Below are 18,079 nucleotides of genomic sequence, written 5' to 3' on the forward strand. Positions count from 1 at the left end.
CTATTTTGATCTATATCTTGCTCCATGTTGTGAATTGCTTGTGTTCAAACCATTTTCTGAAGTCCTTGTGCAAGAGGCAGACCATTGGTGGTCTTGATTTCATGTTTTGAAGCTTTTCAGTTTGTATACCTGGATGTTCAAGCTCAGATTTCTCACTTGATAGAGATCTTGAGGACAATCCAAGGTTACAGGGGTGATGTACATCACCCCAGCTTCATTTTGGGACCTGGCTCGTGCATTATGGTTGAGGTTTAAAAACCTGCAACTGGTGGCCGGAGTTGGTTGATCCACCGGAGAAGATGGTGGTTTCCACCACCATTTCCACGTGGATTAGTCTGAGCCATTGGATGATGTTTAAATGATCTAATCATGGCCTTTGGTTCTTTTAACTTTTTTTAATTCGTTTTATTTCGCGCTTGACTCATGACCATGGTACTCCAGCGCTTTTGTGCCATTGGATGCAGCCACGTCATTTAATGAAGTCTATCCAGCGCTCCTTGTTTTTTCATATTTTCTATTTTCTGTTTTATTTTCTTTTAATTCCATTTATTTTCAAAAATTCATAACTATTTTATTTGGAATCACAAAAATATGAGACCAACACTAAAATTTTTCTTGAAAAATCTAGTTTCATAATATGATTTTTAATTATTTTTGTGATTTCATTTAATATTTTTTGTGAATTATTTTGTTTTTAATAGTTTTTAATTTATTTTAAATACTTTTTGACATCCAAAAATTCCAAAAATATTTTCTTAATACATATGAATCATGATAAGTCTATGAAAAATATTTTCATCAATTTCTTAATTGGTTTGAGATTTATTTGAGATTTTAATTCATTTGTGTTATATTTTATTGTTTTTAATTGATTTTAAAATAGTTTCTGTTTTCAAAAAAATGTTGAGAAAATTTGTCAAACCTTGTTTGACCATGTTAGACCTATGATAATTCAATTGGACTTGTTAAAGTTGATTTAAATTGAATTTGAGGTTTGACCATATTTTATCCATTTTAATTTTGCATTTATTTTAATTATAAAAAAATACCAAAAAAATGTATTGACTTTGTTGACTTCTAATCTTTATTTATCTTCTGTTTTACATTGGTTGATGATGATTTGATTCACATTCGATCATTGTGTTTTGATTAAGTCATTTGAATTCTCATTTTGTTCATTTCATCTTCATCTCTTTTCTTCTTCTTTTTATTTTGGCCAATGATTTAATGATTTATGGTTAGTCTTGACATATGAGAGGCTTAACCTTCTTTGATCCAAATCAAACTCAACTTGATCAAAGATCAAGTGAGTTGTTTTGTGTCCAAGATAGGTTGCTTCTTGGTAAAGAAAAAACCTAAAATCCATACAAGGTTTTCCTTCTTTTCTTTTGGCATGGCAAGTTGTAGGAGCTTGGCTTACTAGTCATGATCTCTAACTTGTGTTTATTTTCCTATAGTTTTATTGACCAGCCTCAGATAGGTGTGACTACTACATTAGTCCACTTACGATTGCTTAACATAGCGCTAAATTGTCTTATGACACACTAACATTAACTACTAATTACTAACTTTAATTCAAGCATTTAATTCTTGCAATTTACTTTAATACAATTTACTTTCCTGCTCATTTATTCATATTGCCATTTCCCTTTGCTCACTTGAGCTCATATTTTATGTTTATGTCATTTTTCTTTTGCTCATTTGAGCTCATTATTGTATATAAATATATTGTTGCTTTGTGTTTTTTTGTGATTGTTTGTGTGAACCCAATCCAAAAAGGATAAAGGACTTAGAATTAGGACCTTACCTATGCTTAAAGGAGTTCAAGAGTAACTAGGCCTCATGCCTTTAGAATGCTAAACTTGTTGAAGAGCAACTAGGCCTCATGCTTTTAGAATGCTAAATCTGAAAGTTGACTTCAAAGGACCCCTAATCTAAACTCATTCTTTGTCCATCCCTCTTATTGTGTTGTGACCTTTTTGATGTTTGCTCTTGTGTGATAGGGATTCCATCTTGAGATAGTAAGAAGGACCATTGTCATGAGTAGCCAAGTTATGAGAGACAAGCCAAATGGAAATCCTAGGAGCTTGAATGAATATTTGTTTGATTGCTTGAGTTAATTGCTAAGTCCAAAGGAAAGGAGCATCTTGAATCATCTTAATGATCTCAAGAAAAGGAACTCCAAGGGTTTTATCTCTTCTCTCATCTTTGGATGTTTAGGACTAGCCCTTCTCTTCTTCTCTCCACTCTAACCCAAGCCAAACTCATTTTGTGCAAACTTTGACTTTGTTTTTCAAACTAGAAACCTAGGCCTTATGCCTTTGATTTTCCAAAATCTTTTTATTAATACTCATTGTAAATGAATCTTAATCATACTTTGACTCATTTTGTGAATACTTCTAACTTGTAAATACAACTCACTTCAAGTTGTTTTTGTGGTTCCAATGACCACCTTTGTTAAAACTTTTTTCATAAACATTAGCCATAGGTTTGAGTTATCATAGTGGTTGATGTAAACCTCACCTTATCCTTAGTGATTGGACTATAAGTCTTCCATACTTATTATAGGGTGGATCCCTCACTAGTATGTTGAAGCTCTCCTCACATGGTGGATTGTTGGTTTAGGTTGAGTTTTTTCCCTTTGATAACAAAAGACCTTAAGGCTTTTGACCAAATCAATTCACCAATCTTTGAGATTTTTACCCCGAACTACGTGATCCTACCTTTGTGATGGTATGTAGGCAATGTGTTTATCCATTCAAACAACAAAATTGTAAATAATATGTATACTATTTTCTCATCTCTCCAATCTTTTGCACATATTTTCACAAATACCAACCTACAACACACATTTGCAAAAAGAGGTTCCCTTAGAGTACTAAGGATGTTTTGGGTGCTTAAAACCTTTCCATTTCATAACCAACCCCCTTACCCAGATCTCTGACATTTTTATTAGTTTTTGATTTGATAAAACTTCTTACTTGGTTTTTGTTCGCTTTCTAACCTTTTCTTTGGATAAATAGAAGTGAGGTGGCGACTCGAATTGCATGCTTACTTTTGATTTAGCCAATAAATCTAAAGGTAACGAATACCCCGCTACAGCTTGCAATTTGAAACTTCATCTGATACATCATTGAATATCCATACGAGTTCATCTGCAACATGATCATTGTGAAGTTGTTATTTTGAACCTATAACTTGTGGAATTCATCTGTTACATGGGCAAATTTGAAGATTATGGAGTGGCTAAAGCTTGGATGTGGATATCTTCATTTGATGCCTTGCTCTTCAAGTTAATATGTTATGCATTGTTTGTTGCTTGATCCTAATGTCCAAGGGAATTTGGGTTTCTATATGGCATTCTTGCCTATTGGATTGCAGCCTATTGGTCAGATCTTTTCAACTCTTAACTTTTAAATTTGTGCTTAGGATTAGTCTCTTCATCTCCTCCCCATCTCTTTAATTTCAAAATCTCTCCCTCCTTTTAAAAACTTCTTTGTTTGTACTTGTCTTTTTTTCTAAACTTAGACCATTTTGCAAACTAGAAACTTTGGCCTTATGCCATTGCATTTTAAACTTCTTTTCATAAATCAAACTTGTAAATAAACCTAACTATACTTGACTTGAAATTTTTAAAAGCTAAAAAGAACTAACTCATTCAAACCATTTTTAGGCCTTTGTGCCTTCCAAACTTAATTTTTGTTAAAAGCAATGCATCCACTTTGAAATTTGTATCACGAATTATGAGGTTTTGATCCCCCATTCTTATGTTGGTACGTAGGCACAAGTCCGAAGGTCTTGTCAAACACAAAAATATAATCAATAAATTCTTTTCTCATCCCCCCATTCTATTTGTTTGTAAACATCACTTTGTACAAAATACATATGCATGCAAGAAAGGGCTCCCTAGGAGTACCTAGGACACTTTGGGTGCTAACACCTTCCCTCTGTGTAACCAACCCTCTTACCTGTAATCTCTGGCATTTTATTAGTTTTGATTTGAAAGCTTCTTATTTTTGGGTTTTGTTTGTACTTTTCCCTTTTCCTTTGGAAACAATAAAAGCGCGGTGGCGACTCTTGTTATTTGATGTCTTGCTTATCCATAACTTGATGATCATGAATTTACCGCTACACCTGTTACTGGGAAGAAGACCAAAGAGAGAGTATCCGTCACCGATTAAGATGAACATATCAAGGATAAACTCAAAGGAAGAATATCCGTCACCGGTTAGAGTGAACATAAACTACCGAGAAAAATAAGGTTTACAACTATCCGTGGGGATAGAAGACCAAAGAAAGAGAAAATCTATCACTGGTTAAAGTGAACATATCAAGGATGAATCTGAGGGGATAATATGATTTACATCTACCATTTACTGGGCAGAATATCGCAAAATAGGAATTACAACTATCGGTTACTAGGTAGGAGGCCGAAGAAAAAGAAAATCCATCACCGGTTAAAGTGAACATATCAAGGATGAACTCTTCTGGGGAGATTAGGAATTACAAATACCTTTTTACTTGGTAGAATACCAAAGGAGAAGAATATCCATCATCGATTAAGATGAACATATCAAGGATAAACTTGTCGGGGAAACGAAAACGAATCCGCTGGAAAAAGAATCAAAGAAGTAAATTACCTTTTACCATTTACTAGGTAAATTAACACAGGTAAAGTACTCAACACCAAGAAGAATATTACCAGTTACTGGGTAATAAACTCTCGGGGACCAAAATATCTATTTAGGTAAGAATTAGAAAGAAACGGTAAAACAAGACTCAACCCAATGAGGATTTAACTCAAGGGGAATCGTTTCATCCAGGTAATGAATTGAGGAGGAAACTGAAATAATAATCATCCACAAGGAAATAACTCATTGGGGAAAGGAGAAAAGATAAACTTTTTATGCTTAAGGGGGTTGACACTCTATAATTGAAGGAGGACAGACACACTAAATCTGCATGGGGAAATAATATCACCAAAGTAGGGGATCAGAAGAAAGGTCAATGTGATAAAATGCACAATGGAATATCTGATGTTGTGTTTTATGCATGTATATGCATGAGTATGTATATGATTATGCTGACAAACGAGCACAAAGGATACAAATAACAAAGATTTGAATAATCACAACTAGATGTTTGGCTAATCTCAACAAGATAGAGCACCAACTGGAGAACCCGCTAGGGATGAAAATAAATCATGAAGGATATAAAATCCTAACTACAAGATGAATTCAACTCTGGTTGGGGGGAGGACATGGGGAACATGCATCAGACCCAAAATGCTGAGGATAAAGAGGGATCTGTTGAGGATCTTAACAAGTCAACACTGTGGGGAATTTTAAGTCAACACCATATCAAATAGGAGACAACCTTGCAGGGGACACCAACAATACTGCTCGTAAACCAAACACTGATGGGGATGGGGAAAGAGCTTCTGTCAGAAAATGGAAGTCCGCAAATGGCGGGACTCCATCGAAAACATCTTTGTGGAGCTTTACTGGGGATACAATAATATATCAAAACAAATCAAAGACCATAAAAACTTCTTTAATAATCATCAGATTCTTCTTGGAGATTGAGAAATAAACCAATCCCAAGGCACACAAATATCAACCAGAAATACCGACTTATGCAGGGGAGAAATTGTCAAGGCTATGCAACACAAATAAATGTGTTTGGGATTTGGAGACAAAATAAAGGTTCCAAGATAATCCAGGGTTCATTCATCAAGTCACAAATTGTGAAATGCAAAAGACATGAATCCCTCAGTTGGGGAAGAATGAATTGTAAAGGGAACAAGTCATCAACTCAGCTGGGGATGAAAACCCACCAACCATGTTGGGGATGAACGACGAACTGCTGGGGAGGATAAATTCACCAAACAAATGTTCAGGGAATACTAAAAATTGCTTCGCACATCAAGACTTACCGTCCTTGAGATTTTCGTTGACATTCCTTTTTGAAATCAATTATTCTTAAAGAAAATGCCTTATTATTTTAAGAAAAATGGTTATTCATTGATTTATTTATTTCAAAATTATCATCATAAAATTCAATTTTAAAACATAAACGAATAAGAATACAAAATAATTGAATAAAAGCTCAACTTTATTTAATAAAATGGTAGTCCGCAAATGGCGGGACTCCATGGATCTTTACAAAGTTTGAAAATGGTAATTTACACGGAAAAGGGCTACATTGAGTATAATGACCACTACTCTCCCTACAAACTTCGAAATCCATTGTGCTTACCTTCGGTTGAGAATGATGAATCAGAACCAAATGATTGCTCAAAACTGCTTCAATGATCAGGACCAGCCAGATGGAGTTACTTGCCATAATCCCTAATTTTTGCCTAGATTGCTCCAAGGTGAGGTACTCAATCTACCGAGATAAATTTTCTGTTTTATGTCTCTAACTTTTTCCTCGACCACCTTTTCGGGTTTTCAATCCACTGAGACGCTTATTTTTGCCTAATTCGCCCTTTCGGGTTTTCAACTTAGTGAGCTATTCTTTTCTTTTTTAAGCGAAGCATTTTTTGATTGCATCGGCATTCACAGGACGAGTGAACTCTTCATCATCCATAGTTGTAAGAATCAAAGCAACGCCTAAAAAGGATCTCTTAATAACATATGGGCCTTCATAAAGTATTGTGGTAGTAATTTGAATATGAGGGTTTCCTTGAGGTGGTAAAGGTTTCTCCGCGGTGGCAAGATTGGCAACAGGACGAGTTAGTCTTCTTTAACTTGCTTACCCTTGTCTTCCAAGTCATAGCTTCGTTGCTTGGTGCGGATGAGTTGGACTCGTAATTGAGTGTTCTCCAACTCAAGCTCTCAAATTTTGTTGGTAAGCTTGTCAACATCTTCTTGCAATATGGGTTCCGCTTCAGGAATTAAAGGAAATGATGAAGAATAAAAAAGGAAAGGCATCTTAACGATTCAAGCTCTCTCTTTCACCCATAAGAGGTAGGGTTCCTTGACTAAGATGTTTTTCTTCCCCCACTCTTGTTCAATTCTGACTATATTTGTCCAAACTCTCTTCTCTCTTTTCACGATCGGATTAAGTGGGTACACGTTGTTGATAATGAAGGGTACAAGGTCCCAGTCTTTGAGAGGACTTAACATGGCATGCCCAAGCTGTCTTTTAAGTAGCACGGGGTTGTAGTTGATGCAACCATATAAACTATTAGAGGTACATTTGGAAACCCTTCATATATGGATATGACGTCCTTAGTCTCCCACTCCCTCTTATACTATAGGATAGAACTGGCAGAGAGAGAAGCAAACCTTTGGGGCCATGAGAGATTGCTAAAGGAAAAGGGTCCTCTTTGAGGCATGTGAGTCCTCATCCACAAATGTAAGAGTGGAGCATAACAAAGGAAATATCCTACTCTTTTCTCATGCCTTATATGAAAGGTATGGTAGAAATACGCTAGCAAGAAGAGCACTGGATTATCAGTTAAGAATATCTCCACTATCAAATGATCTACGAAATTATCTATATTCGGGAATAGAATAATTCCATGGATCGATAATGCCAAGGTTGCGCTACAAAATTTTGCCTTTTCTTCTTTGATCATTTTCCAATCATGGTCTTCTAAAAACTTCCTTGTGAGACCCTCGACTGAACCTTTGGGTGTCCATTTAGCCACCATTTCATTTGCATTGATATCCAAAACTAAAGCTAGCTCGGATAAAGCAAAGCCTTCTTCCAAATTGGGGAAAGGATTATAGATTTTGATATAATCTATTGAGAAGTCTCTCATATTCCTCCAATGTTGGGGACAGTTGGAAATCTGGGAAAGTAAAACATCTTAGGGGGACATCATAGTATTAAGCAAAGGTTGTGAGCACTCCAAAGTCAACTTTTTTAGTTAGGAGTTCCAAGATGTTACCATTAGTCTTTCCATGAATACATCAATGACATGTTCATCAATGTCTTCGTGGGGATGAGTAGGTGAGGGGGATATTACATCTGGAAAAGCACGAGCTTCAGGCATGGTTAAGGGAAATGAGGCAGGTATGGAAAAAATAGAATCAGAGGGATGGTTATCTATATCATATGGTTTAGAAATGGGAATGGTTAGATAAGTGGTACATGCATTTAAGGTTGGTGGTGTGAAGGTTGTTATAGTGGTTGATTCAACAAAAGTTGGGGAGGGTATAGGAATTTTGACATAATTTAATGACATAGAAGTGTGATTGATTTAAAGGTACTAAAGGGGTTTGATGATGGGATGGATATGGTTCCAAAGGGAATGTAGGGTGGTGAAAAAGGTTGAGTAGGAATAGATGAAGTAGACAACACAAAACTAACAGAATGAAATGGAGTCTCAATTATAGGTATCTTACCATGATTCCCAGAAGGAGTCACTACAGAGGACCTAGTGGATTCAAAATGAACATGTTCTGCTTCTTGTCCCATTGTGTCCTTCAAAATGCTAAGTCCTAAAGTCCTAGTACTTTGGTAGGAGTTTTGACAAATTCAAAGGGTCGCTCACTAGAAGTTATAGACCTATGTCTTGTTTTTAGAGAATACACATCTTTGTGGGTTTCTGGAAGATCCTCACAGACTAACACCTTATGAGGACGATCCTTTTTAAACATTCAACATTGAAATGTTTCAGAACCTCCTTAGACTCTTCTTGAGATAAAATAGGAAAGTCATCCACTGGCATACTTCTAGAACCAACTGTTGTTCTGTCTAGAAGTTCAGAGCGATAAACAACATTTTTTATTAGAGACATATTCTTCAGAGTGTGTTCAGAAAAATGCTCCCTAATAACAAACTCGACTTCCTTTGTCATTCCAAGTGAGTTCTTGAAATCCTTCGAGAACTTGCTTTTGCTACTATTCTTGACATTGCTGAGCAGATTGTTGAGAATATGCCATTGTTGAAGAGTGAATTTATGCGAAAAATACCCTAGTGCATCATACGCTTAAAGATACAATAGAGTCTCCATCAAAGTTTATTTATTCCCTAATGAAAGGGAAAACATCGATAAAACCTGGGGGAAAGAGAAAAGGTTAAGGAAGTCAGTTATGCAAGGGGAAGGTATTAACACCCCTAACATCTATTATACTCAATGGAAACCATTTTGATTGTTCTTTGCTCGAATGGGTGTTACTATCTAAAGATTACTCACAAAATGATAAGAGAAAAAAGAATGGAATAAACAAAGTGCTCGGTGAGGATTAGGGCCCACATTCCTATGTATCCTTATAGTGCAATCAGGAATTCAGAGCTCCGTAGTTCATAGAACTGAAGATGAGAGATGAAAGAAGTTGCAATGAAAGTATGGTTTGAACTAAAGGATAATGTTTTTTGAACCCATATGATAGGTATATCTAAACCAATGAGAAAAGCTGGAATCAAGCCAAAAATAAAGGGTTTTTCCTATATAAGGTTGCAAAGTAAGTAAGTAAACAAAGGAAAGGCTCTTGATTCAGAGGCAGGTACTGGTTATTTGCCTAAAAGTATGTATGGAACTCAAAGAAATATAGTATTTGTTTTAAAGAGAAATTATATCACTAGGGATGAATGATTGAATGTACTGAATGATGAATTATGAAAGATTTAGATGGTGCCCTAAAGAAGAAGAAGAAATAATAATAAATATGCTCACCAAGAATTTGAATCCTCGTTCCTACGTATTCTCATCATGCAATGAGAAATTCAGAGCTCCGTAGTTCGTGGAACTAAGACGGAAGAAACTGAAAAAGGATATTTGCCTAAGCAACTAGGATTAGTAAAACAAACAAGATAGAGTGAAAGAGTGTGACTGAAGTGATAAGAAGTATAACTTGGCACCAAAAGGCAATGGTATTGCAAGAACCCAATACATGAATTAACTCTGAATCAAAGAGTAAAGTAGGCATATTGGCCAAAACAAATGGAAAGGAAATGTTTTCCTATCAAGACAAACAACTATTGGTTCAAATGTGGGTATTGGTTATTGGCCCAAAAGATATATATGGAATCCAAAGGGAAATGGTATTTGGTCCAAGGAAACAATATATCACTGATGAGTGATCATGATAGATGATGAAATATATAATTAGAAACTGAACGATAATGGTATTGTTTGAATCCATAAAGGGATTAACTTTGAAGCAAAGAGTAAAGCAAGCATATTGGCCAAAAATAAAAGGAAAGGAAATGTTTATATACGAGACAAACAACTCTTGGTTCAAAGGTGGGCATTGGTTATTGGCCTAAAAGGTATATAAGGAATCCAAAGAAGCATGGTATTTGGTTCCAAGAAGACAGAACATTACTGATAAGAAATGAGAATGAAGTTGCACAAGACTTGGAAGTCAGTTAATTTGAACCACACTAGAGTTTATGAGTAAGGATGAATACTCTGAGCAACTGGGTCATTCATCCCATACCCAAATATATTCAGAGTGAGGATAGGAATGCTTCCTCTCACCCCTTATTTACTACTTAAGGCTCATTGCATGTGATACTCATCATAACTGGAAAGCTACCGAAGAAGACTCTCTTTGTTGCTCTTTCTGATGAAGTTTTTTATGAAGAAAGAGGCTTTATAATCATTTGATTCAAATTGTACTAAACTCTATGATTATAGGTGAATACTCTAAGCAACTGGGTCATTTGTCCCATACCCAAAGATATTTAGAATGAGGATAAGAATGCTCCCTCTCACCAATTCACTACTGCTTAGAGATCATGGCACACAACTTGAATCATGATTGACAAGTGTTAACACACCTTTGTTGTGCTTCAACAGTAGTCCACTTTGTCTGCAATGTGAATGACTTGCACTGACTGGAAGTCTTGAACTTGAACTTGAGTTTGAAATTTTGAGCTTCCAATGCACTTTCAACATAAGAGACTTGTCTTATCAAGTGATCAAGGGTCTTTTGATAACTTGTAAAGGCTTAGAGGATGAGTAAAGATCAAAGGATTTGGTTAATCAAAGTGAACTTTGATCAACTCAATCAATGGGAATGAAAACAGTTGAGAATCTATGCACCAGGGGATAAAGAATTGAAAACCCTAGGGATTAAACAACTAAATTTGATACTAAAGTCCTAGATCTAAGGGAACATATCATTAGTTGGAATGAAATTAATCAGAGATTCAATCAAGGTTTAACAAGAAACAATGTGATTAAGGGATCAATTAAATCTACTTAAGAGATTAAATACAAGATTAATTCTAACTAATTGAAATTCTAAAATAAAAGAATTAGAGTTCTAAAATCGAACCAATGTTATTTACAATTATCATGTGAAATAAAATATAAACTAAGTTAATCACATATTTTCTAATACATTTTACAAACAATCAAGCATTAAACCAATTCAGTTAATCTTAATTAACAAACTAATCAAACTAATTTCCCAAACAAAAGAAACCTAATTAAAAACTAAACATTTTTTATTTTTATCAATTTGCATTAAAAGATGAACCAATTGTCATTTAAAAAAAGTGTAACAAAATTAAAAAAGAAAATAGCAAAATAAATGCAAAAACAATGCAAACATGGGGGTTAACTCAGTAAATCATGGTGAAAAAAGAAAACAAAAATGCAAGCCCATGCAAGGCCTATTGTAAGCTTCAGAAAGGGAAAAAGGAGGTGTGGAAGCTTCAGGAAGTGTGGATAGTAGGAATTTTGGGCAAAAATTAATAGCCTAAAGTTCATGGCAATGTGAATGAATGAATCATCCATAAAAAAACATGTGCACTGTAACACCCCGATAATAATATGATAATTATTTAAATTAAGTTAATAATATATTTATTAATTTAATTAGATAATTGGATTATTATTATTATTATGTTGGAATTATTGAATTATTATTATTATTGGAATAATAATATAATTTGGAAAATATATAAGTGGGAATTAAGGAAAAAAAGTTCATTTTGGAAAATAAGGTTTTTACGTGAAAAGCAGAGAAGCGATCGTGAAAGAGGAAAAGGGGCAAAGAGGAAGAACCAGAGAGCAAAGGTTGGAGAAGAGCTTGGAGCTTAGAGATTTTGCCGGATTAACTCAGGTAAGGGGGGTTTATCGTCGATTAATGGGTATTATGGGATAATATGTGATGGGTAGTGATACGCCATTAATTTGACCCTAATTGGGATTATTGATGCTGAAGAATTTTGTTGGATAAATTGTATTTAGACTGTAATTGAATCTGTGTTTGGGTTAGTTGTGAAATTCCGAACGTATAGCTTTTTACGGAATCGGAATCGGAGGTCCGGAAGTCCTCCAACGGCGGAAAATACGGAGAATTTTGCATTCTGCCTTGTGTTAGCGCAGGAACTGCTGTTTTGTCTGCGTTAACCGGTTAACCCAGGGCGTTAACCGGTTAACACTGTTGCGAATTGTGAAATTGGTGCTGTTTTGCCTGCGTTAACCGGTTAACCCAGGGCGTTAACCGGTTAACACTGTTAAGTTTTGGGCAGTGAGCGTGTTTTGCCTGCGTTAACCGGTTAACCCAGGGCGTTAACCGGTTAACACTGTTGCAGAGTGGAAAAATTGGCTTTTTAATGTTGTGTACATAATTGAGAGTTGGCCTATGTTGGTGTATGATGTAATAGGGATTATTTCCCGCTGTTTTGAGCAGTATAGGTATTAGTAGAGTGTGCTAATACTGTGTTTAATTGATTTACATGATAATGATGTGTTGATACATGTGTTGATGATGTATGATGGTATGCATAATGATGTGAATGTATGTATTATGCATGTATGTGTGAATGGACTGTTGTATGGCTTAGAGTGTGAGCATATGTCCGTTGTGAATTGTTGTTGATGCTGCATTGCTAGATGATTAGCGTGCATAGCATAGCCTTTGGGGCTGTAGCTAATTCCCATGGTGAGGAATTAGTGAGTGAATCATTGTGGATTTGTTGTTGATGTTTGCATGCTAGATGATTAGTGTGCATAGTCTAGCCTTCGGGGCTGTAGCTAATTCCCATGGTGAGGAATTAGTGAGTGAGTCACTAGGTCTCAAATGAGTGGGACTAGTGAGCTTAGTAGCCGTATCTGGAGGGATCGGTGAGCTTGAACTATATGTTCAAGAATAGTCGGTACCGCATGTGTGGAGTCTCATTGCATAAATTATGTATGGCGTATAATATGAATGGATGTATTCCAATATTATACGTGTGTGGTGTTGCTATTGAGTATGAATATGAGTTGTATTGGTGTTGAATATGATGTTTGAGTTGGTGTGCCGTTACTGAATGTACGAATACGATTAGGGTGATTAATGTGTTAAATTACTTAACATGACATTATATTCTATAATGCTTATTATATCGATTGAGGAACTCACCCTTACAACTATTTTTCAGGTAACGAGCAATGAGTTGAGTAGAAGCGAATGCTTGGAGTCTAGTGTAGTCTCCTTAGTGGGTCATGCTCTGATAGATGTAACATCGGGAGGGAACCTTTTAATTATGTTGTTAAAGATTGTTGAACCAGTTTACATGTAGTATGTTACATGTTTTGATTGATTTGATTTATATCCGCTGCGATTTATGCAAATGTTTAATTGATTAAATAAAGAGCATGATAGTTATTTTGGAACATGGTGTGAATGATTGTGTGACACCCTTAACTGCATAATTACTCTGATATATGTTTATTATTTTAATTAAATCTTTGGGGTATTTTAGAAGGGTGTTACATTAGTGGTATCAGAGCATAGTTGGTCGAGTCGAGTCGTAATTATTCTGTTTCCCCTGTACGGGATAGGTGTTGTGTAACCCTATCAGTACTCATTGTTTTAGTTTGTTGGGTTTTCAGAATAGAGATGGCTGGAAGAGGTAGAGATGATGCTGCGATTGCTGAGGCTCTGGGTATGCTAGCTGGAGTACTTGGAGGGAACCCGAATGTTGTGGGAATGGGAGCTGCTCGTCAACTGAGTGAGTTCCAGAAGAACAATCCTCCAATGTTCAAGGGAGCATACGATCCAGATGGTGCTCAGAAGTGGTTGAAGGAGATAGAGAGGATCTTCCGAGTGACTGAGTGTGCTGATAACCAGAAGGTCAGGTTCGGTACGCACATGCTGTCAGAGGAAGCAGATGATTGGTGGGTTGCTACCCGCACTGAGTTGGAAACTGCTGGGAATGCTGAGATCTCTTGGGCTGTGTTCAGAGAGAGATTCCTGAGGAAGTATTTTCTAGAGGATGTTAGAGGAAAGAAAGAGATAGAGTTCTTGGAATTGAAGCAGGGTAACAGGTCTGTTACTGAGTATGCTGCTAAGTTCACAGAGTTGTCGAAGTATTACACTCCCTATAATGAGGCTGCTGGAGAATTTTCGAAATGTGTGAAGTTTGAGAACGGGTTGCGTCCTGAGATCAAACAGGCTATTGGATATCAGCGGATCAGAGTGTTTTCTGACTTGGTTGACTGTTGCAGGATTTTTGAACAGGATTCCAAAGCCAGAGCAGAGAGCTATCAGCAACGGGTTGATAGGAAAGGCAAGAATCAGAATGATCGTGGGAAACCGTATGCAGCTGGCAAAGGTTTCCAGAGACAGAGTGGGATGAAGAGGCCTAGTGGGGGAGACTCTAGTGCCCCTGCTAAGTGTTATAGATGTGGTCGGGCTGGACATCGGGTCCATGAGTGTACCAGTGCTGAGATGAAGTGTTTCAAGTGTGGCAAAGGTGGTCATTTGGCTGCAGAGTGTCGGTTGAAGACTGTAACTTGTTTCAACTGTGGAGAGTTGGGTCATATCAGTCCACAGTGTCCTAAGCCGAAGAAGGAGAATCAGTCAGGAGGCAAGGTCTTTGCTTTATCGGGTTCTGAGACTTCTGCAGATGATCGTTTGATCCGAGGTACGTGTTATATTAATGGCTTTCCTCTTGTAGCTATTATTGACACCGGTGCTACTCATTCCTTTATATCTTTGGATTGTGCTGTGAAACTTAAGTTAGAGATATCTGAGATGCATGGTAGTATGGTGATTGATACTCCTGCAAAGGGTTCAGTGACTACTACTTCAGTTTGTTTGAATTGTCCTTTGAGTATTTTTGGTAGAGACTTTGGGATAGACCTTGTGTGTCTTCCCCTAGTGCAGATTGATGTTATCTTGGGTATGAACTGGTTGGTGTTTAACCGAGTTTCTATCAACTGTTTTGATAAGACTGTGATATTTCCTGAGAGTGAGGAAGGAAAGAGTTTGTTTCTATCAGCAAGGCAGGTGAATGAGGAAGTAGCAGATGGGGCAGAGTTGTTTATGCTGTTAGCGACTTTAGAGGCTAAAGATAAACTGGTGATTGGCGATCTAGCCGTGGTGTGTGATTTTCCTGATGTGTTTCCCGAAGAAGTGAATGAATTACCGCCAGAGCGTGAAGTTGAGTTCTCGATTGATTTGGTACCTGGTACTAGACCGATATCGATGGCTCCGTATCGTATGTCTGCTGTTGAGTTAGCTGAATTGAAGAGTCAGCTGGAAGATCTGTTGGATAAGAAATTTATTCGTCCGAGTGTGTCACCGTGGGGTGCACCAGTGTTATTGGTTAAGAAGAAAGAAGGTACTATGAGGTTGTGTGTGGATTACAGGCAACTGAATAAAGTGACGATCAAGAATCGGTATCCTTTGCCGAGGATTGATGATTTGATGGATCAGTTGGTTGGTGCGAGTGTGTTCAGCAAGATAGATTTGAGATCGGGATATCATCAGATACGTGTGAAAACTGAGGATATTCAGAAGACTGCTTTCAGAACAAGGTATGGACATTATGAGTATTCTGTAATTCCTTTTGGTGTGACTAATGCGCCTGGAGTATTCATGGAGTATATGAATAGAATTTTCCATCCGTACCTAGACCAGTTTGTTGTGGTGTTTATTGATGACATTTTGGTGTATTCGAAATCTGAAGAAGAGCATGCTGAGCATTTGAGAGTGGTTTTAGAAGTTCTACGAGAAAAGAAGTTATTTGCTAAATTGTCCAAGTGTGAATTTTGGTTAGAAGAAGTTAGTTTTCTTGGTTTGGCTGGTTATTATAGGAAGTTCATTGAGGGATTTTCTAAGTTGGCGTTACCGTTGACGATGTTGACTAGAAAGGGGCAAGCGTTTGTTTGGGACTCAAAATATGAAGAAGGTTTCCAAGAGTTAAAGAGAAGGTTAACTACTGCTCCTATTCTGATATTACCGAGTTCGTCGGAATCATTTGAGGTTTACTGTGATGCTTCATTGTTGGGTTTGGGTGGTGTGTTGATGCAGAATAAGCAGGTTATAGCTTATGCTTCGAGACAACTGAGGATTCATGAGAGGAACTATCCGACACACGATTTAGAGTTGGCAGCTGTGGTTTTTGTTCTGAAGTTGTGGAGGCATTATTTGTACGGGTCAAGATTTGAGGTTTTCAGTGACCATAAAAGTTTAAAGTATTTGTTTGATCAGAAAGAGCTGAATATGAGACAGAGGAGATGGTTAGAATTTCTGAAGGATTATGACTTTGGTTTGAATTACCATCCGGGTAAAGCAAATGTAGTGGCTGATGCGCTGAGTCGGAAATCATTGCATATGTCTATGTTAATGGTTAAGGAATTGGATTTAATTGAGCAGTTTAGAGACTTGAGTTTGGTGTGTGAGAGTACTCACAATAGTGTTAAATTGGGAATGTTGAAATTAACGAGTAGTATTCTGGATGAGATTAGAGAGGGTCAGAAATCCGATGTGCTTTTGGTTGATAAGTTGACTCTAGTGAATCAAGGTCAAGGTGGTGAATTCAGAGTTGATGAGAATGGTATTTTGAAATTTGGTAGTCGGGTGTGTATTCCGGATGTTACTGAGCTTAAGAAGAGTATTCTTGAGGAAGGACATCGTAGTGGTTTGAGTATTCATCCTGGAGCTACGAAGATGTATCATGATTTGAAAAAGTTATTTTGGTGGCCGGGAATGAAAAGAGAAATTGCAAGTTTTGTTTATTCCTGTTTGACTTGTCAGAAGTCAAAGATTGAGCATCAGAAGCCGTCTGGGCTAATGCAACCGTTGGCTATTCCAGAGTGGAAGTGGGATAGTATCAGTATGGATTTTGTTTCTGGTTTGCCGAGGACAAATAAGAATTTTGAAGCCATTTGGGTGATTGTGGACAGGTTGACAAAATTGGCTCATTTCATTCCGATCAGAATGGATTATCCGTTAGAGAGATTAGCCGAGTTGTATATTGAGAAGATTGTAAGTTTGCATGGTATTCCGTCGAGTATTGTTTCGGACAGAGATCCTAGATTTACATCGAAGTTCTGGGAAGGTTTGCAGAAGGCTTTGGGAACTAAGCTGAGATTGAGTTCTGCATATCATCCGCAGACTGATGGTCAGACTGAGAGGACGATTCAGTCACTAGAGGATCTTTTGAGGGCTTGTGTTTTGGAAAAAGGAGGCGCTTGGGATTGTTATTTGCCTTTGATTGAGTTTACCTACAACAATAGTTTTCATTCGAGCATTGGTATGGCACCGTTTGAAGCTTTGTATGGTAGGAGATGTCGGACGCCTTTATGTTGGTATGAGTCCGGTGAGAGTGCTGTGGTTGGACCGGAGATTGTTCAACAGACTACAGAAAAGATTAAGATGATTCAGGAGAAGATGAGAATTGCTCAGAGTCGTCAGAAGAGTTATCATGATAAGAGGAGGAAGTCACTTGAGTTCCAAGAGGGAGATCATGTGTTTCTTCGCGTTACTCCGATAACTGGTGTTGGTCGAGCTTTGAAGTCGTAAAAGTTGACACCTCGATTTATTGGTCCTTATCAGATTTTGGAGAGGATAGGGGAAGTAGCCTATCGTGTCGCTTTACCGCCGTCGCTTGCGAATTTGCATGAGGTTTTTCATGTGTCTCAGTTGAGGAGGTACATTCATGATCCGTCGCATGTAGTCCAAGTAGATGATGTACAGGTGAGAGATAACCTGACTGTTGAAACATCACCTATGAGGATCGAGGATCGGGAGTTGAAGCAGTTGCGGGGTAAAGAGATTGCCTTGGTGAAGGTAGCTTGGGGAGGACCAGCAGGTGGCAATGTGACTTGGGAACTTGAGAGTCAGATGAAGGAGTCTTATCCGGAGTTATTCGCTTGAGGTATGTTTTCGAG

This window comes from Lathyrus oleraceus, chromosome 5 (genome assembly GCF_024323335.1).
Source record: "Lathyrus oleraceus cultivar Zhongwan6 chromosome 5, CAAS_Psat_ZW6_1.0, whole genome shotgun sequence".
NCBI lineage: Eukaryota > Viridiplantae > Streptophyta > Magnoliopsida > Fabales > Fabaceae > Lathyrus > Lathyrus oleraceus.